Here is a 21,560-nt window from a genome sequence, read left to right on the forward strand (position 1 = left end):
TACCCAAATTATTGAACAAATACTGCAAAATATAGAGCATAAGTTGAATGGAAAGCACTCTTTGCCGTGTGCTTCACACTTTCACAGTGGTACACATAATACGGAATTTACGGAACGGGTGAGGGTCCACTAAAGTTGGCACCCTGCGTCAGCGTCTTACTAAAACAAGATGGCGACTAGTTATGAAGGACAAGTAAGCAAAGAGCCAATGACGGAAGAGCAAATTGAAGGTGTGAGTCTTCCGTGAGCGGGGAGTTATTTCGGCCGTCCTCGATTGCTGCCAACATTACACGCATACTTAACACGAACACAAAGAAAAGTAAAGCAATAATTTACTGTGGTTAAATAGAATGCATTTTCGAATAATGTTAAATTGCAAGTATTTTAGGTATACTTATCGGTATATAATATGCCTTAATATTTTCAATATAAACTAATTTATTTGGAAGTATGAAAGTATATAACTTGAGGATAGCATTTACAGTGTCGAGATTATTTTTTCCTGTAAAAGAAATTACTTCCCATATATTTTTTTTAAAAAAAGTAAGTTGTAACGTTGTTGACTCGGAACTTAGTAAGCTAATATTTTGACCAGCGTAGTGGGTATCTGCTCCATATTATCGTCACAACAAGCAAAAAGCGCCTTATTTTCGTATTACATTGAACGAGTGAGGTTGTACCGGTTCTTGAATACCCTCGTAAGGTGAGCATTACAGTGTTGAAAAACTATGTAGTAGGTGTTGACAAGTTCTGTTTACCAAATTATTTTGCTTGTCGTATCATGTCTTCGCGTAGATATTCTACCAGTAGAAGCATAATTATTTGCTAAAGTGCAAGTGTTAATGTACCGGTACAATAAAATAACTGCTGGTAAGTGCTACAATGAATTCGTGTATAAGCCGATGCACGTCTCGTACAGCAAGCGTAAATAACAAAATGCAGTTGGTATTACCGTACAGAGACGAAAATTATTACAGAATTTGTTGGCGAATATTCTTTGTCCTACAATACTTTTGCGTGTTTGGACCGAACAAGAAAAATAAAGAATGTTATGACCAAATAATATTTTTAGGCGACAACCAATAGCAGAAATGCAGTATGTCGTAGGAAACATGACAGAGTGCCGTGTTATAAATTCTTACTTACCTGACAGATTTGAACAATAAACCTTTCACATGTAACACCTGATCGAACGCGGGAATAACATCCGTATTACACTCAATTATTGTGCACATCAAAATAACAAAGCTTCATAACTAGAGTATTTGGCGCACTTCCTGAACAGTAATAGCGTTCAGTTTCTCTCTCGCCCCTGATAGCGAACAACACCTCGTTATGAAGCTCCGTTATTCTGTTTTGCAGAATAGTTGTGACTGATACGAAGTGAAATGATTAAGCTCCACGCTTTTCCGACTTGTGGATTATGAAACCTAATATACGTGTCTGTATTATACATACGATCTGTTGGTAGTATTAATGTATGTATAATACGTACCACTCGTTCCAAATGATATTAGCATAAATTTTCGTTTTCATTTGTTCCGAAATGCATCTGATTTTGGAAATCTAGTAATAATTTAGACAGTTCTTATCCAAATCTGCGAAAGTGAAGTGAGCAGTGCATTGTTATGCAATCGTTCGTGATGTGCAGTTCCGTCGATATATATCATGGACTAACTTAGGCAAAGTCTGCTCTCAAAGCCTATTTACTGCTATTACTTGTTTTTTAAGTTATGCAGAGCTTGGGATCTCGGGTGACGGCACGCCGCTAACACTGCCGCTTCCCTCTGCACTGGTCACTGCAGTCGACAATCAGTTATTGTATTCGAGCCGTAAAAACTAAAATGGTTTCAGAAGAGACTATAGGTGTATAAAAAATAGAAACCACTTTGTGGCTGGTTACTCTATACCATCAACAATTTCAGTTAAGAATCTCTTTGGACGTATTAACCTCTTATTGGCCACTCATTAATAAAAAATAAAATAATGCGTTCCACTGCTCCAGTGTTCGTTCAACAGTTGAAAGAAATGAAAGCCAACGAGTCTGCGCTGGATGTAGTATTTTATGTGCTTTAAAGTACATATATTTTTAAAATTGAGCTAGCTGACATTGCCGTTTGCAACTTACTTTTAAGTAATTATACACATGTCTTGCAAGTTCCTCTCATCGACAAGGAAGTGCTTTGCAACCGTCATTAGCACACAAGTGAAATGAATGAGAAATGCATTTTGATAATATGATTCTAGGGAGAAACTCTCTCTAGTCGACAGGGTACCGAATTTTGCTTCCCTACCATAGCATTTGCACCATCTGAGTCAAAACCAACGACGTTTTTTAATGGAATGTTATGTTGTATTAACGGTAGAGTGAGTTCTTCATACAGGTAGCCGCAGTTACATCAATTACGGGCATATCATTATTTCAGTTAAACTGAAGAATCTTCTCAATATTTGGCTTTAAAGTCTGTTGTAATAGCAGACAACAGTGCAATGACCATGCAGTATCGGTACTTTCATCTGCCACAATGAAGAATTTGACTTTTTGGATAATAAAATCATTTTATGAGAAGGTGCTGCAGCATATCTTAAAACAACCGTGCTTTTGTTCCTTTTCACAAGAAGATTTTGTGCTATCTTAGAATCAGAAAACGCAATTTTTAACATAGCTGTCAGCTAGGAATGCGGCAATTTTAAGCTCCGCTCCTGCAACGCAATTTTAAGCAAAGCTCCAGCGTTCCTGTGCCTTTAGACTAAAACTTTGCAAAAGTTAAGCTGATCTTTGCTGTGGTACCACTCATTTTCTTGATTGTATGTGTTTTTTGATACAGTTAGAGTAGCTACTATAGAATAATTACAGTGTTTGCATTTTGCCGTACAGCAATTATTAAGGGTGTCGCTTCCATGAACGATATGGTGGGTCCTCCTCCAATGCATTGCATTACCGTATTGTTGAAGCCTGTGCTGAGGTGTCTTAGTTTTTAGTTAACCCACGTCTTTGGGTCTTCTTTTCTTTGGTGTAGAAACACCGCATATCTTTCATCACTACCGAACATTACACTCGCTTAATAAATTACACAAATTAACACAAGATACCATATGCTATATGATACGGCGTGCTACGTGCGTCGCAGATACAGTATGTTTCTTTCTTTAATTTTTGTACACAAGGATTAACACATTGCAGTACTGATTCGTTGGGTGCACAGGGAACACTCAATATTCCACAGGATGCAGTTTACCTACCTGCTAGATTTGTTCTTCGTACAGTTCTCAAACGTCGACAGAACACAATAAAAGTTGGGATTGCTGGAAATTACAGATGCGAGAGAAACTTGGGGAGAGGATGAATATTACCGAAAATCCGTTCTTAGAGGGGGAACTTTCGCTGATATTTTCGATGCCAAATACAGCCTCTGCTCAAATTCTTTCGAAATAGGTGCAAATAACGGCAGCCATTTGTAAAAATGTGTCGTACTGTGACTGGTGGTGTTAGAACGACATGGGCAAAAGATGAAAGCTACCGCACGACGCTGACAGCAGTTAAGTACCAAAACTCGAAATCTAGACTGTAAGAAACAACTTGTGCTACACGAATCTCGTACAGGAAGTGTGTTGATAACTGATGATAAAATAGTGTTTTCTACCCATAGTGAAAAATTTCATTGTTAGGTGTAGTTTGACTCGAAACCAATCTTATTGTAGTTAAGTAAAATACGAAACCAAGTTCTACGTCTATAAACCTTGTCTTCTTATGAATAAAAAAATTGACACATTAACTAATTCAGGAGAGTAACATGGTTACGACATTGGTTCACGACAGAGGAGTGAATACGCAAGTAACCAGCAGTAGAAATACAAAATATCAAAGCACTGTGGCTGACCTAAGTGACTACAATGTTCGAATTAGGTATGAGAAAAAAAAATGAAAACGGAACGTATTTAAGAAAGTTTAGAATTTATTAATAGATAAATCACTTCCACGAAGATAGGCTGGTTGTCTTTCTGTGAGGTAGTAGGCCGAGAGTCATGTATCGAACATGGTTATGAGTCTTCAGTCATTTTCTTCTGTCTGGGGACCACAGCCTCGATAAATCCGGAGGAGGACAACATTCCACCACTCTGTATTTCAGATTACTTTATTCTGGTATACTAGTTTCTGGTACACCCTGTTCTGAAATGTATCTATAGCAACAGATATGACTACATCGTCGACTCGTTAAAAAATCACGTGCCAAGTTTATTTGTGCTTAGCATTGCCGTCAGTGTTGATCATCTTGTAATACACTTGTATATGGAACTGACACATGTGTATGACCGAGCGAAATAATCGGGCTGACTTAAAATTTTCCTTGTCACTGTCATACAAATGCGTCAGTTCCATGTACAAGTGTGTTTTATAGCTATGCATTACAAGATGATAAACACTGACGACTGTGGTATGCACAAATACCCATGGCACGCGATTGTTTGACGAGGCAAGAACGATGTATCCACATCTGTGGCTATAGATGCATTCGAGAATGGGTAGTGCCTGGAACTAATGCCTTCCTAAGCGTCGCTTACACACTGTAAACTGATAGCAGAAAACTGAGAAATTTCATAAAATTATCTGCCTCCGTAGCAGAGGTCATTAATACACGTCTGCTGTTGCGCTCCAGCTGAGACTAACCATCGGCCACAATTGACTCGCTACGATGCGTGGCGCAAAACCAAGGAAGAGATTGGACGCAGCGCATCCGATGTGGACTCTAAACTCCATCGCTAAGGGCGTTGCTAAGCAACAACGAACAAGTCCCGCGCAGTGTTCGTACATCTGAGGAAGTGGTTCTTCGTGCGCTCTCTATTTGGGCGTGTTTCTCTCTACCGAACCAAAATGATACGTTAGTGTACTGACGTGAAATATGTAATTTAATTTACATTCTATTTCAAAGTGAGTTTAGAGTGGAATTATCACAAAACGTAAACTTAATAGATCTGTACCGAGAACTATCGGAATTGTGGAATGCGAAATATGATTATCACATAAAATAAAAAAAAAAAACATGATCACACTCTTGAGTGCAACCTTACTCGATAAAATTCTGAACCACCGGTCCCCCCCCCCCCCCCCCCCCCCCCAATCACCTCTGACCCACTCACGTCTGTATCATCACATTGGGTAACCCAGTCTTCCCATCAAGGAAGACATCAGATTTGACTCTTTGGAGGAATTTGTTAGTAACTTTACTTGGAAAGTATGGCTAAGCAGGAATGGCTAGAGAACAAATCTGAGGATGTAGCAGCATATATCGTTGTTGTTGTTGTTGTCTTCAGTCCTGAGACTGGTTCGATGTAGCTCTCCATGCTACTCTATCATGTGCAAGCTTCTTCATCTCCCAGTAACTACTGCAACCTACATTCTTCTGAATCTGTTTAGTGTATTCATCTCTTGATCTCCCTCTACGATTTTTACCCTCCACACTGCCCTCCAATATCAAATTGGTGATCCCTTCAGGCCTCAGAACATGTCCTACCAACCGATCCCTTCTTCTAGTCAGGTTGTGCCACAAACGTCTCCCCAATCCTAATCAATACCTCCTCATTAGTTATGTGATCTACCCATCTGATCTTCAGCATTCTTCTGTAGCACCACATTTCGAAAGCTTCTATTCTCTTCTTGTCCAAACTATTTATCGTCCACGTTTCACTTCCATACATGACTACACTCCATACAAATACTTTCACAAACGACTTCCTGACTCTTAAATCATTACTCGATGTTAACAAATTTCTCTTCTTCAGAAACGCTTTCCTTTCCATTGCCAGTCTACATTTTATATCCTCTCGACTTCGACCATCATCAGTTATCTTGCAAGGGGCAAGATAGATGCCCCTTACAGGAAAGTTAACGAGACCTTTGGAGTAAACAGAACCAACTGTATGAATATCAAGAGCTCAGAGGGAAAACCAATCCTAAGCAAAGACCGGAAAAGCAGAAAGGTGGAAGGAGTATATAGAGGGTCTACACAAAGGTTATGTACTTGAGGGCAGTGTTATGGAAGTGGAAGAAGACTTAGCTGAAGATGAGATGGGAAATATGATACTGCGTGAAGAATTTGACGGACCCCTGAAAGACCTGTGTCGAACAAGGGGCCGGGAATAGACAAAATTCTGCTAGAACTATTGATAGCCTTGGGAGAGCCAGCCATGACAAAACTGTTCCATCTGCTGAGCAAGATTTATGAGACAGACAAAATACTCCCAGACTTCAAGAAGAATATAATAATTCCAACTCCAAAGAAAGCTGTTGCTGACATGTGTGAGAATTACCGAACTATCAGTTTGATAAGTCACGGCTCCAAAATACTAACACGAATTCTAGACAAACGAATGGAAAAACTGGTATAAGTCGACCTTGGGGAAGATCGGTTTGGATTCCATAGAAATATATAAAGATGCAAGCATTACTGACTTTACGAGTTATCTTAGAAGAGAGGTTAAGGAAAGACAAACATACATTTATAGCATTTGTAGACTTAGAGAAAACTTTTGAAAATGTTGACTGGAATACTCTTTCAAATTCTGAAGGTGGCAGGAGTAAAATACAAGGAGCGGAAGGCTATTTGTGATTTGTACAGAAACCAGATGGCAGTTATAAAGACTCGAAAGGGAAGCAGTGGGTGGGAAGGGAATGAGACAGGGTTGTAGCCCATCCCCAATGTTACTCAATCCGTATATTGAACATATAGTAAAGGAAACAAAAGAAAAATGTGGTTAGGAATTAAAATCCAGGGAGAAGAATAAAAACCTGGAGGTTTGCCGATGACGTTGTAATTCTGTCAGACAGAGCAAAGTTCTTGGAAGAGCAGTTGGATGAAATAAAATGTCGTGTGGCTAGGGCCACCCGTCGGGTAGACTGGTCCCCTGGTGCAAGTCTTTTGAGTTGACGCCACTTCGGAGACTTGCGCGTCGATGGGGATGAGATGATGAGGAGAAGGAGAAGGAGGACAACACAACATCCATTCCCTGAGCGGAGAAAATCTCCGACCCAGCCTGGAAGCGAACCCGGGCGCAGTTGGACGGAATGGACCGAGTCGTGAAAGGAGGATATAAGATGAACACCAACGAAAGCAAAACAAGGATAATGGAATACAGTCGAATTAAATCAGATGATGCTGAAGGAATTAGATTAGGAAATAAGGCACTTAAAGTAGTAGATGAGTTTTGCTGCTTGGGCAGCAAAATAACTGGTGACAGTCGAAGTAGAGATGATATAAAATGTAGACTGTTGATAGCAAGGAAAGAATTTTTGGAAACGAGAAATTTCTTAACATCTAGTGTAGATTGAAGTGTCAGAAGTCTTTTCAGAAAGTATATTTATGGTAGTGAAACATGGACGATAAACAGTTTAGACAAGAAGAGCATAGAAGCTTTTGAAAATGTGGTGCTACAGAAGAATGCTGAAGACCATGTAAATAATGAGAAGGTACTGAACAGAATTGAGGAGAAGAGGAATTTGTGATACAGTCTGACTAGAAGAAGGGTTCGGTTTCTAGGACACATTCTGAGACATCAAGGGATCACCAGTTTAGTACTGGAGGGAAGCGTGAGGGTAAAAATCGTAGAGGGTTACCAAGAGATGAATACCCTAAGCAGATTCAAAAGGATGTAGGTTGCAGTAGTTAAACAGAGGTGAAGAGGGTTGCACAGGATAGGGTAGCATGGAGAGCTGCATCAAACCATTCTTTGGATTGAAGACCACAACAACAGAAACAACAAGCATTATTGGTAATCAAAGAAATTTGAAATAAAGATTACATATTTTTTCAGTGCATCATTAAGAGTCCAGCACACTTCAGGAATACTCGTTGAGAGCCTTTACTTGGATCTGTGAAGAGATACATTAAACTGATAACAAAATTAAAAAGAAACAACAATAAAGGAGAATATTAGGCTGCTAAGATCGCGCGTTTTAATTAAAAATAAAAATATTACAACACGTAATCTTGGCTGCAAGCCATTCTTATTTACCAAATATGAGATCGCTCCCAGCAAGATGCGCAACTTAGATAAAAAATAGTGTTATTGCCATTCTCTCTTTAGAACGTACTGCATCTCTATAATTGGTATCTCGATTCTTTATTACTGGTCCAGTCGTTCCACGATGTGTAATAAAAATATCCAAACTCTGCATTACTATTGTCATCCAACTTCTGATTGGTTTTATGCTGCGCTACACGAAATCATCTCGTGCGCCAATGTTGTTATCTCCCGAGTGGAGGCCACGACGTTGGGATCACGGTTTTACTACAAACTTTGTACACCTTTTGTACGCCATTAAAACAACATAATGTGCTAGTAGTAAGGTGCAGTACTCAGGTACTTCCGAGAAAATCGCAAAAGAACGTTTACGTGTCTATTGTGTAACTGATGTATCTGTGCATAGGGGGCCGGAGATTAGAGTTCATTGTGATCAAGTGGCGAGTCGTAGTAGCGAAGTCGGTAAGGTAACGAACTGCCGAATCAGAGGTCCTGTACTGCTGGGTCTGAAAATATTCTGTAATTAAAAAAACTGAGTTAATGGATCAACGACGAACTGAAACGTGTCTTGCGCGTCCGCCCCGAGCAGATGCAACGAACTAAAACGAATAAAATGAGATTAAGAATAAAAAATTGGTTACCGCTCGAGCTTCGTAGAATGAAAAGTATAAGAGGCGATAGTTCAGATCCCGTTGAAACCTTCATTTTTGTAATAAAAGTGTAAATTCTGTGATATCAAAGAAATTGCACGTACACTATCCGTTCTTCCTCCATTAGCAACGCCCCACCGCTACGCGAGTTAGATGCCAAATGGGGCCTGCCTCTGTGCCTGCAACTCGAAGCGTCGAGGTGCAAAACAGTTCCGGGTACCTTACCAGATTACGTGTGTAAGGGATTTCGCAAATCACGACAGGCATACATTTCCAGGAAAACTATGCGTTTATTCATTTACATGTCGATAGTTATAAATAGGTTTGTTCCAATAATTTAATTAAAAATAGTGTGTAGTCAAATAACATGAAATTCACTATACGCAAATAGATGTATTTTTTAATTATTTTACCTCTAAAATGTCATACAAATTAAATAATATCACCACTGATGGAAAAACACATTAAAATTTACTACATACAGGTTCGTCGTTCGAAGCTCAAACGTTAACCACTTGATCACCATGAACTCAAGCATTTGGCATCCACTTACAGATACATCCGTTATATAACAGATACGTAAAACTTCTCTTGCGATTTTCTCGGAATCGCTAGAGTAGAGCACCCTCCTGCTTGCTTATTGTCTTATTTTAATGGCCTACTAAAGGTGTACAAAGTTTGAAGTAAATCTGTGATCCCAACGTTGTGGCCTCCCCTTGAAAGAGTAGCACATACGCCAGACGTCCTCCATTATTTGTATGATGTATTCCAGTCGCTGTCTCCCCTAGAAGAGACTCCTGCCTTCTACAGGTCCCTCTAGTACCATTTAAGTTAACCCTGATACGTGAACACAGGGCTACCCTCCCGTCCCTTCTTCTTGTCAATGTTTTCTACACGTTTCTCACCGCACTGATTCTGCAGAGAACCTCCTCATATCGTGTCAAGCCACCATACTTTCTTGTTTCTTTTCTCGTTTCCCACAGTCAGTGATTAATTTTTGTAAAATGCCATACTTGAAACGTCCATCCTCAGAAATTTGTCCCTCAAATTAAGGGAATTGATGTTAGTGGGCTTCATTTGATCAGAAACACCCTCTTTACCTGTGATGGTCTGCTCTTTAATGACCTCCTTGGTTCGTCCGTCGTGCGGTTACATTGCTTCCAATACAGCAGAAGTTCTTCACTTTGTCTATTTCGTGGTCCCAGTTCTGACGGTTAAGTTTCTCACTAATCTCATTTCTGTCTACTCCTGGTTACTTTCGCCTTACTTCGGTTTACTCTTAATCCATATTCTGTGGTTAATTGACCGTTCATTCGATTCAGCATGTCCTCGCTTTCAGTGAGGACAGCCACGTCAATCTTACCATTGATATCCTACTGATCAATAACGATATATAAATTGCTTAATATATTTTCGCCATATATCTTTCGGCTTTTCAGCACTGGTGTCTTCCACAGGCGACGTTTTCTGTGGTTTTCCACCATCAGATGATAAACAAGTATGAACACAACACTTCCAATTTTTCATTGTGTAGTCGTGCATTTATACTGACGCGCGCACCAACGAAGACAACTCCATTCTTCGCTGCTCCGTTCAAAGAAAATGGCTCTGAGCACTATGGGACTTAACATATGAGGTCATCAGTCCCCGAGAACTTAGAACTACTTAAACCTAACTAACTTAAGGACATCGCCCACATCCAGGTCCGAGGCAGGATTCGAACCGGCAACCGTAGCGGTAGCGCGGTTCCAGACTGAAGCGCCTAGAACCGCTCGGTCACAAAGGCCGGTGTCGCTGCTCCGTGTCGCACGTTTGTGTGCGGCGCGGCGCGTCCGGTGTGGACCCGGCTTTAGCAAGACACCGTCAGATTACCTGTTCAAAAAGAAGGGAAAATGCGGATAGTAAAATACGGGGGAACTAAATTATTGATCACACTTCTTTACAGAACTGTACACTCTTGAATTATACAAGGGGGACTCTTAGATAAACATCTTGATACCATTGAAGAGGAGTTCCGCATTACGCAAAACGAAACAGTAAAAGTGCCCTTAATAAGGCGGAATTTCTCTCCAATTATATTTGCAAGCACTGGAAGAAGAACTGCAACATTCACAAGAGGATTATCTTGGTGTGAATTGATGTGTCCCTAGAGAATGTTACTTCAACAGGTTGAAATTATTACAAATTCCAAAAATACTTACAACCAGGGCCCTATTAGGAATGTATAGACACCTAGGCCGAACCTGTGCTGCAGGCTCTAAAAGGAAAAAAAAATTGTCAGTTAACCCACAAAAATTTGTTTTAGTGAACTCTGATTAGTAGCACATGTTGTTGTTGTCTTCAGTCTTGAGACTGGTTTGATGCAGCTCTCCATGCTACTCTATCAACGCACCGTTTATGGTTTATTATTTAATTTTGTACAGTGTTGCTATACAACTTATGAACTGATGGCATTTAAAGTCTTTGTTTTTATGTCTGTTAGTAACACATCTTTTTGCAGTGATAGCCTTACTTTGGTGCTGCTCTTATTCTTGTAATTGTAAATACAAAAAATATTTTTGATATTGGTAGTTTCTTAAATATGTTTGTTTACTTGACTTTGCTATTTTCGCTAGGACGTTACGATGTAGTAAGCTATCGACAGCCGGCCGGTGTGGCCGAGCGGTTCTAGGCGCTTCAGTCTGGAACCGCGCGACCGCTACTGTCTCAAAAATTCAAATGTGTGTGAAATCTTACGGGACTTAACTGCTAAGGTCATCAGTCCCTAAGCTTACACAGTACTTAACCTAAATTATCCTTATGACAAACACACACACATCCATGTCCGAGGGAGGACTCGAACCTCCGCTGGGATCAACCGCACAGTCCATGACTGCAGCGCCTTAGACCCCTCGGGCTATGGTCGCAGGTTTGATTCCTACCTCGGGCATGGATGTATGTGATATCCTTACGTTAGTTAGGTTTAAGTAGTTCTAAGTTCTAGGGGACTGATGACCTCAGATGTTACGTCCCATAGTGCTCAGAGCCTTGTGAACAAGCTATCAACAGGCGCTTTGGATCTTAAGACACCTTGCACGTTTCCCGCAATATCTCGTTAACTAATAAATTTATGTAAGATTGGTTGTCGCAAGCTTGAGGGACTCCAGAATATGGCGATAGCAAGTAACGATTTTATGGGTCTGTTTAATGTTAAGTATGTAAGCGAGAAAAAGTTTATAAAGGTTTGAAACTATGCTTAAAGGTTGCTGGATGAAAACACACTGAGGTGACAGTTCGTTGGATAGCTCCTAATATCGTGTCGGACCTCCTTTGCCCTGGCGTAGTGCAGCAAGTCGACGTGGCATTGACTCAGCAAGTCGTTTGGAAGCCTCCTGCAGAAATATTGGGCCATGCTGCCTCTATAGCCGTCCACAACTGCGAAAGTGTTGTTGGTGTCCCATAAATGTTCGAAGGGTTCATCTGGGTGGCCCAATCATTCCCTCAAATTGTCAATAATGTTCTTTAAAAGAAATCAAGAACAATTGTGGCGCAGAGAAATGGTGCATTGTCATCCAAAAAAATCATCGTTGTTTGAAATCCGTGAATGGCTGGAAATGGTTTCCAAGTAGCCGAACATAACTACTTCCTGTCTATCATCGTTTCTGTAGACCAGAGGAACCAGTCGATTCCGTGTAAACACAGCTCACACCATTATGGAACCACCACCAGCTTGCACAGTGCCTTGTTGACGCCCTGGTTCCAAGGCTTCGTGGGGTCTGCGCCACACTTGAACCTTACTATCAGCTCTTACCAACAGAAATCGGAACTCATCTGATCAGGCCATAGTTGACCAGCTGTCTTGGGTCCAACCGATATGGTCACGAGCCCAGGAGAGGGGCGGCAGGTGATGTGGTGTCAGCAAAGGCAGTCGAGTCGGACATGTGCTCACATAGCCCGTTAACGCCAGATTTTGCCGCTCTGCCCTAATGGACACATTGCTTTGTGCGTTTTAGGCAGTGTTGTCTGTTAGCTGTGGTCTACGCAAACGACGCTGCTCTCGGTCGTTAAGTGGAGGCCGTCGGCCACTGCCCTATCCATGGTGAGATGTAACGCCTGAAATTTAGTTTTCTTGGCACACTCATGACACTGTGGATTTCGTAATATTGAATTCTGTAACTATTTCCGAGATGTAATGTTCGATGAGTCTAGCTCCAGCAGCCGTTCGTGTTCATAGTCAGTTAATTCCCTCCGTGCTCCCAAAATAACGCTGGAAACCCTTTCACACGAATCACCTGAGTACCAATGACAGTTCCACCAGTGCACTGCCCTTTTATATCTTGCCCACGCGACCGCCATATGTATAGATACATATCGTTATCCCTCAAATAATGTCACCTTAGTGTACACGGCAGTCATGAAGAGTAGCACCACCCTGAATGATCTAATCAATCCACGGCAGACTAGCTGGGTATGTTGCAGACTATCAGGTATGCCAGTAGTTAGTTTAGCAAGGTCAGCCACGCACTATGTGGGTGGGGCCATGACTTAGTGCCTGTCATTTGGTATGAGAGTGTCTCAAACAGCCATGTTGGCTAGCACAATAATGGGTAACGTCACTAGCGCATCATATGCGCCTTCACTATACGCAGGTGACATGTTCGAAAGCAGGGTGTCCAGTTATACTAGTTAATGAGAGGCCGCAACGTGGGGCTGCGGAAGTTTCTTCTGTCCTATCGTCGTATGGCGCGCCACAATGCTCGTACTCACATCACCATTATCCGTTGGTGGCGGCAATAAATACGGGAAGGCACATATGCACGACATGGAGGATCTGGATGTCAGATACGCATCCCAAGGAAGGAAGACCAACGGATTGTCCGCCTTTTTGGGGGCCATCAGCAGGCTGTCCTGCCTTGTAGGCAACATTCCGTAAACGCAAGTATCATTGGCAGGCAGTTGCATGGCACACGGCTCGCCGCACTTCGACCATTACAACGCCTGCTACTCGCACCCATGCAGTGTCACGTTCGACTCACCTGGTGTCGGCGACGACCCTGTACACTAGTGGTGGATCACGGGTAGTGACTGTTGCCGCTTATGACATGGAGGCGACTACCGCGGGGCCCATGTCTGGAGCCGCAATGGAGAGCGCGCCGAGGAATGGTTTGTGGTCTCCCTTCACACATCCCGCCAGCCTGGCATGATGGTGTTGGGAGCGATATCGTATAGTGCCCATTCGTCTTTTACTAATTCTAACAGGTTCTATTACAGCTGCACGGAGCAAGGAGAAGGTCCTGCAACTGCTGGTTCTGCCGTTCATTAATGCAAACGCTCACGCTGTATTTCAGCAGGATAATGCTTGTCCTTATATACAGGGTGACAATTATTGAACTATGTGAAAAAAACGTAAATTAGTTACTAACTATGGCGTGCACGCGCTTATTTAACATGAAAACGTCACTACAGATATTCCGATTTAGGTTATGGCATGTTCGATATGCGTGCCATCACTGGCAATGATGTAGCGTAGACGACGAGAAATTCTGCATGACCCAATGATGTGTCGGAACATCGGTTCTGTCGATGACCTCCTGAAAAGCTGTTTTCAGTTCCGCAATGGTTTTGGGGCTATTGCTGTACATCTTGTCTTTAATATAGCCCCACGTAAAGGAGTCGCATGTATTCAGAAGTGGAGAATATGGCGGCCAATCGAGGCCCATGCCAGTGGTCTCTGGGTGCCCCAGAACCAGAAGGCGGTCCCTAAACCCTCCAGGACGTCAAATACTCTCCTGGTTCGACGGGATCGAGCTCCGTCTTTCATTAACCATATCTTGTCGAAATCAGGGTCACTTAGGATAATGGGGATGAAATCATCTTCCGAAACCTTCACCTACCGTTCGGTAGTCACAGTGCCATCTAGGAATATCGCACCAGTTATTCCGTGACTGGACATTGCACACCACTAAAGTCACCCATTGGGATTAAAGGGACTTCTCGATCGCGAAATGCTAATTCTCAGTCTCCCACATGCGCCAATTTTGCTTATTGACGAAACCATGCATGCGCGTACTAATTCCCATCATACTCCACTACCAACGGTGCAGTTTGAACGTCTTAACGCAAACCGTTCACATTATGACGATTTTATTTCATACAATTCAATAACAGTGGCCCTGTAAGTGCCACCTCCCGAATTTGCCTTGCAATGGTGGGTCTTCCGCCATGGCCAGCTGCATCGCCCGATCGCTCCCCTATCGGTGTGTTTGTGTTTTTGTGTGTGTGTGTGGGGGGGGGGGGGGGGGGGCGGCGAGCGAGGTGGCTGAAGCACACTAGACTCGCATCTGAAGGACGACGGTTCAAACCCACATCCGGCCATACAGATTTAGTTGTACTGTGATTTCCCTAAATCGCTCCAGGCAAATGCTGGGATGGCACCTTTGAAAGGGCACCGTCGATTTTCTTTCCTATCCTTGACACAATCCGAGCTTGTGGCGCATCTCTAACGACTCCGATGTCGGCGGGACGTTAAACCCAATCTTGCTTCCTTCCTTTGGGGGCGGGGGAGGCATGATGCGTGCCATCAGGACTTCTCCTTCACCCACCAGTGTGCGAGAATGGCGCGCTCACGTGCAAGCGGTAGGGGAAGGAGTATCACAGGACAACATCCGAGGCCTGTAACACTCCATTCTGCAACATTTGGACGCTTGTATTCACAACCATGGGGAAACGACACGATTGTAACACACAGGTTTTGTGGCATTGTAGCGCAATAAATGTTGGTTCTTGAAACTAGAAACTGTAATCATTTCGTATCTGTGGTCCTATCTACGTGCGCAGCAGTAATCATTGCAGTCCGCCTTGTCCTGTGTGCAGATCTTTTTACGATGACAAGTGTAGTCTGGGCAATTTGCGCTCCGTTTTAACCAAAATCAAGGTTTTACACATCTAAATGTCGACGATATCGAATCTTCTGAACCATGTGTCTTAAAGTGATACAGTTATGCAGGTATATTCAGTGGTATATGTTAATACTGCCTGCAAATTGTGTTGTAAATAGTCGCTAATAAAGAAGTAATAAATTAAAACGTGACGTCTAATGCGGAAGTTTTACTGCAAGAACAGGGAATAAGTAATTTATAAGCGATAAGCTTGTTTCCTATTATCGCTTTGTGTGTTTGTGTGTAGGGGGGGGGAGGGGAAGGGGGGGGGGGAGAGAGGAGAGTCAGCTAGGAAACCTTCCGCAAAGGTTTGAAATTATGCGCAAAGTTTATTGGAAATCGCTAATTGCTCCCATTTTGAAATAATGTAGGAATGAAGTTCGGGTATTGTTTGCGCGCCATCAGTTATGCTACCTCAAGACACACACATTTTCTTATGGTGGTACTCTTTCAACGTAAGATTACACCTCTTAATGAGAAGATTATGACAGCATTTTTGAATTCGTTCGTTGATTACGCTGAAAAGAAGTCGGATTTCCGGGAAATCGAGCTCACTTCAAACCCCCAAAATCCCGTCACGGTATTTCGAAAACCTTAATGATCTTGTTAATTGAGATGCCGCACATCTGACCAGGTGTCGCTGGGAAATTTACACGAGGGACTGCAATGTGTGAGAAATTAATACTAACTAAATTCGTATCGGTTATCCATTGACAAATTCGACCGAATAAGCACATACGGGATAATTACGTTCAAGCCATTTACGATTATGAGATCCCGCATCACAGTATTAAAAGAAACAGGTTTTTTCATTTTAAATTATTGTGGTATGGGCTTCTTCGTGTTGTAGACTCCTAGGCTCCAGTGTAGTAAATTTGTGTATAAATACGACACTGCCCAGTCTTATTGTTAAATGAACGAAGTGATTTCCGCAACAAAATCTTTTCTCGAAGCATTGTCTTATGTGTTATTAGGTCTCTTCAACTTCTTTTTGTCTCTTTCTTTTCTGTGGCATCTTTCTCTACCGGCTAGCACTTGTCTAATAATAGCTTGACGGAACGGATGCTCCACTCTGGGTGTGAAGTGTGCGCTTGCGACAGCCAGCAACAAGTTTGTCAGTCGCGGATTGTGTCTCCGAGAGGGTTCTCGTAATTTAACCCGACCCAAAAAAAAACCACGCGGTTAAAAAATCCGCCAAAATACGATAAAACAAACTATAATTATAAAATTTAATTAACAATACAAAATGTTAGTCTTCAACAAATTAGAGGCACCATATTTAGTGAAGGCAACTATTTACTTCTACATGAATTTATTTTGTTGATATTGTGTTTTAACCTTTCTTGCAGTATAAGAAACACAGCGAAATAACATTTACTGTTCCTGAAAAAAATTTACCTTGCTGTAGAATCTTAATGATAGTAAACTAGACCTTACTACTTTTCGGAAGCATGCAGAAATTTATAGAACTTCATTAATTTCTCGTTCCCTTTTTTCCTCTCTCGTGAATTGTTTCTTGTTTTTGACCAAACAGTGCCGATGGTGGAGAACATTCTCTCAGTGGATGCAGTGCTGATAGTTTAATGTTTCAAAGGGGGTTGATTTGTGGAGATCTGTTTAGTAGAAAGTAGGTTCGGGCCGCTCTTGCTGAGGTATTTTTCACGAGATAAACTATAGTTATCTCCCGTATTTAATTGTATTCTTTAAGTCCACAAATAATCAGCTAGCTCTTTCAAGATATCCTCAGGCATTGGAAGAACTCAGATACAAATGTCATTATTATTATTATTAATAAACTTTTTAACATGGCTCAAGCACGGTTGTAGTTGAAATTATTTGCATGCTGCGTAAGCAAATGTGGTAGTTGGTCCAACTAAGATTATATTACTGTTGTGCACGTACTTGAGACACTGCTTTCTCCCAGGACTGCACTTCAGCTGAAATGAAATAATTTAATGCTGGGGCGCTCCTCTGCAACGTGGTGCTGTGAAAGAGAATCTGTAAACTGAAATGCGCGTTTTGCGGCCGTTAGCCACGGAAGCGTGTAGATTTTCTTCCCCGTAGTACTAAAAGCAAAGGATTTGACACAGGGAGAGGCAGTTATACAAATGATAACATGTACTGTCATTTAACAATAATAATATATATTCTGAAGCCGATTGAATGAAATGTTAGTACTTTAACAACGGACCTGAGTACAGAGCTGTTAATCGAATGACGGCCACAAGGAAAGGGGGGGGGGGAGAGAGAGAGAGAGAGAGAGAGAGAGAGAGAGAGAGAGAGAGAGAGAGAGATAATAGTACGTCTGTTACCTTTATACCAATTAGGACAATGATTATACTCCAGGCTAGGACATCGTACCACAGTATGGTAAAAAAGAGGAACTAATAATGTAGTTCTAAAAATGGGTTAGTGTTCTGAATAAATTAATCAAAAGAATTTCAGGTGAATTATTTAATCAATCCAGAAAAATCCAATAAAACTCATAAAATACCAATTTTACCCTGTAGGTTGGGTGTTTCTTAAAAATACCCGGTTTCTCTCAACCCTGTCATGCTGGCGCCATGTTTTCTAGGGTATGTCATATTTTCAACAACGGTACCTACTTTTTTTTTTTTTTTACTAATTTCCACTTTCAAGTCTTCCTGTCACAATCTGTTTTATACTGTGAATACTTTCAATCTTATATCTGCGATTTACGACTTACCAACTTCGCACTACTACGTAGTTAACTGTAGCCTTCAGCTGGGATAATTAGAGCATAAGTATTTTGGCATCGTGAGCAGGTCTCCCGGCATGTTCAGTCGACGAGTTACTACATAACGAGCAAGATAGCCATTGTTCCTCGTAGCTTAGGCAGTACTTCTACACTACGTTAAGATGCACTCCCCACACAACTCGCGAGAAAATAGTGCGCGGGAGAAGAAAACTCTTTTCTAAGCAGGCCACTCAGCCTTGCCCCAGGGTCTGTTAGTCAATAGTGTCTTACGACTCTTGTTTTATTTGTAATATTATATCTATTACCAGTCTTTGCATTAAGGACGCACTTGGCTAGTACAATCGCATCGATACCTGGTCTTCAAATTACAGTTTGATGCGAATCCTGGCGGCAGGTTGACAATAAAGAAACTGTATAGCTGTGTATTTCAGCGAAAGTAGAATTTTAAATAAATGTTCTATCTTTTGTCTCTAAGTGCAGTCACGTCATGTAAATCCGTGATAAAGGTAATTCATAAAAATCTGAACTTTCCGAAACCATTAAGATAGAGGACGTCAGTAATAAGGCTGTTACAGTAACGATGACAACAAGTTTTTCCGTATCAGATTCCGCAGGCACCAGTCTATGAACACTTTCATTTTTCATCGAGGCTGCGTTGTGGTACGTCGTTTACTCAAACGATGAGTTGATGTCGCTAAGCCTTCAGGTGCATGCCCCAAGAGCTAGGAGCCCTGTAGTTAAATGACCAGGTAAAATTATGAATTATGAGTAACCGCTTGAAAAATGCTCATTGCCGAAATCAGATGATTCGTGTAAAATAAATGGCTGTGATCATAATACAGCCAATTTGGAGAATGGAAGTGTCTTCAACAGTGACTACTATTGTTGAAAGAAATGTTGAACAAGTTAGGGGATATTCCCTTAACAACTGTGAAAGTATGCAAATTGCAGAGTATCTAAGGAGTCAGAATCAAATACGCAGCCCTGGGTACGAAGAGCTGGAGCCCAAAAGGATGAAATAGAGAAACATTAGTCATGTATGCCGTTTTCAGTTGGAAGACTCATCTGATCCAGATCATTGCGCTAGTCTGTCCTGTGTGAATACCTTTATCTCTGCATAATTACTGCAGCCGACTTCCTTGTGAACCCGCTTGCTGCAGTCGAGCATTGGTCTTCAAAAAAAAAAATGGTTCAAATGGCTCTAAGCACTATGGGACTTAACATCTGAGGTCATCAGTCCCCTAGAACTTAGAACTACTTAAACCTAACCAACCTAAGGACATCACACACATCCATGCCCGAGGCAGGATTCGAACCTGCGACCGTAGCAGTCGCGCGGTTCCGGACTGAGCGCCTAGAACCGCAAGACCACCGCCGCCGGCGGAGCGTATGGTGAATTGCCGTTTAGCTTGGTGGCTGGAGTCCCGCAGTCTTTTAACACCTGCCCAATGGAGTTTCCGAAAGCATCGTTCTGCAATTGACAATCTTGTTTCTCTCTCCACTTATATCATGAACAATTTTCTCCGGAAACGCCAAACAGTAGCAATACTTTTTGATCTGGAGAGAGCATACGATACCTGTTGGAGGACAGGCATCCTCCGCACACTGTTCTCTTGGGGCTTTCGAGGTCGGCTGCCACTATTTCTTCGCGAATTTATGGCAGAGCGCACATTTAGAGTGCGGGTGAACACTACGATCTCCCGTACTTTCTCCCAAGAAAACGGGGTACCCCAGGGCTCCGTGCTAAGTGTTGTACTGTTTGCCATTGCCATAAATCCAATTATTGACTGTCTCCTTCCCGATGTCTCGGGCTCCCTCTTTGTGGACGATTTTGCGATCTACTACAGCTCTCAACGGACCAGCCTTCTTGAACGACGTCTTCAAGGCTGTCTCGGCCGCCTCCACTCTTGGAGCATCGAAACAGGCTTCCGCTTTTCTCCCAGTAAGACCGTTTGTGTTAATTTTGGCGACGTACGGAGTTTCTTCCACCCTCCTTAGATCTAGGACCTGTCAACCTTCCGTTTTCGGACGTCGCTAAATTCTTGGGTCTTATGTTTGACAGAAAACTGTGTTGGTCCTCCCACGTTTCCTATCTTTCGGCTCGCTGTCTGCGATCCCTCAACACCCTCCGTGTCCTGAATGGTACCTCCTGGGGAGCGGACAGAGTGGTCCTTCTCCGCCTCTATCGCGCCTTAGTGCGCTCGAAATTGGACTATGGAAGCATAGTTTACTCCTCTGCTCGGCCGTCTATTCTTCGTCGTCTCGACTCTATCCACCACCGTGGATTACGTTTAGTGTCTGGAGCTTTTTACACCAGCCCTGTGGAAAGCCTTTATGCTGAGACTGCTGAACCTCCGCTGTCCAGTCGGCGAGCTATCCTTCTGAGTCGTTATGCTAGCCATCTGTCTTCCATGCCTGCTAATCCAGCCCATGACATTTTTTTCGACGCCCCCTTGGATGTAGGGTATGCAGCCCGCCCCTCCACCCTACTACCACCGGGAGTCCGCTTCCGTCAACTGCTCCATTCTCTTTCCTTCCGCTTTCCTAAAACCTTCTTGACAACTTGGGGTACAGCACCGCCTTGGCTCCGTCCCCGGATCTGCCTGTTCCGTGACCTTTGTCAATTTCCCAAGGATGGTACCCTTCACTTGTTTATCATCGGGCATTTGCTGCTCTATGTGCACAAATGAAGGAAGCCACATTTATTTACACTGATGGCTCGAAAACATCGTTAGGTGTAGGGAGTGCCTATATTGTTGGCGACACCCCAAATCAATTTCGGCTTCCCGACCAGTGTTCGGTTTATACTGCGGAGCTTTATGCAGTTCTCCAGGCTGTCCACTACATCCGCCGCCATCAGCGGATACAGTATGTTATCTGCTCAGATTCTCGCAGCTCTCTCCTCAGTCTCCAAGCTCTTTACCCTGTCCACCCTCTGGTCCACCGGATTCAGGACTGTCTGCGCTTGCTCCACCTGGGGGGCGTCTCGTTGGCGTTCCTCTGGCTCCCGGGACACGTTGGTATCTGTGGAAATGAGGCGGCCGATATAGCGGCCAAGGCTGCAGTCTCTATTCTTCGGCCAGCTATTCAATCGATTCCCTTCACCGATCTACAGAGCGTTTTAAGTCGTCGAGTTGTTCTTTTATGGCACGCACATTGGTCGACACTTCCCCATAATAAATTGCGGGACGTGAAAGCTCTTCCTTGTGCTTGGACCTCTTCCTCCCGAACGCGTCGTCGGGAGGAGGTAATTTT

General features: G+C 42.6%; 2 protein-coding genes across 2 annotated transcripts in view; one reads left to right on the plus strand and one right to left on the minus strand.

The window, feature by feature from the left end:
• The window catches only part of LOC126475329 (transcription factor IIIA-like), an 82,820-nt gene extending 82,695 nt beyond the window's left edge, over positions 1-125 (minus strand). Inside the window, exon 1 of the mRNA XM_050103116.1 lies at positions 4-125. The gene's annotated coding sequence lies outside the window, so the exon portion shown is untranslated. The remainder of the gene's footprint in view (positions 1-3) is intronic.
• Positions 126-554: 429 nt separating this feature from the next.
• Positions 555-21,560, plus strand: part of LOC126475330 (mitochondrial amidoxime reducing component 2) — a 105,837-nt gene continuing 84,831 nt past the window's right edge. Inside the window, exon 1 of the mRNA XM_050103117.1 lies at positions 555-703. The gene's annotated coding sequence lies outside the window, so the exon portion shown is untranslated. The remainder of the gene's footprint in view (positions 704-21,560) is intronic.

The sequence above is a fragment of the Schistocerca serialis genome, chromosome 4 (assembly GCF_023864345.2).
Source record: "Schistocerca serialis cubense isolate TAMUIC-IGC-003099 chromosome 4, iqSchSeri2.2, whole genome shotgun sequence".
Classification (NCBI taxonomy): domain Eukaryota; kingdom Metazoa; phylum Arthropoda; class Insecta; order Orthoptera; family Acrididae; genus Schistocerca; species Schistocerca serialis.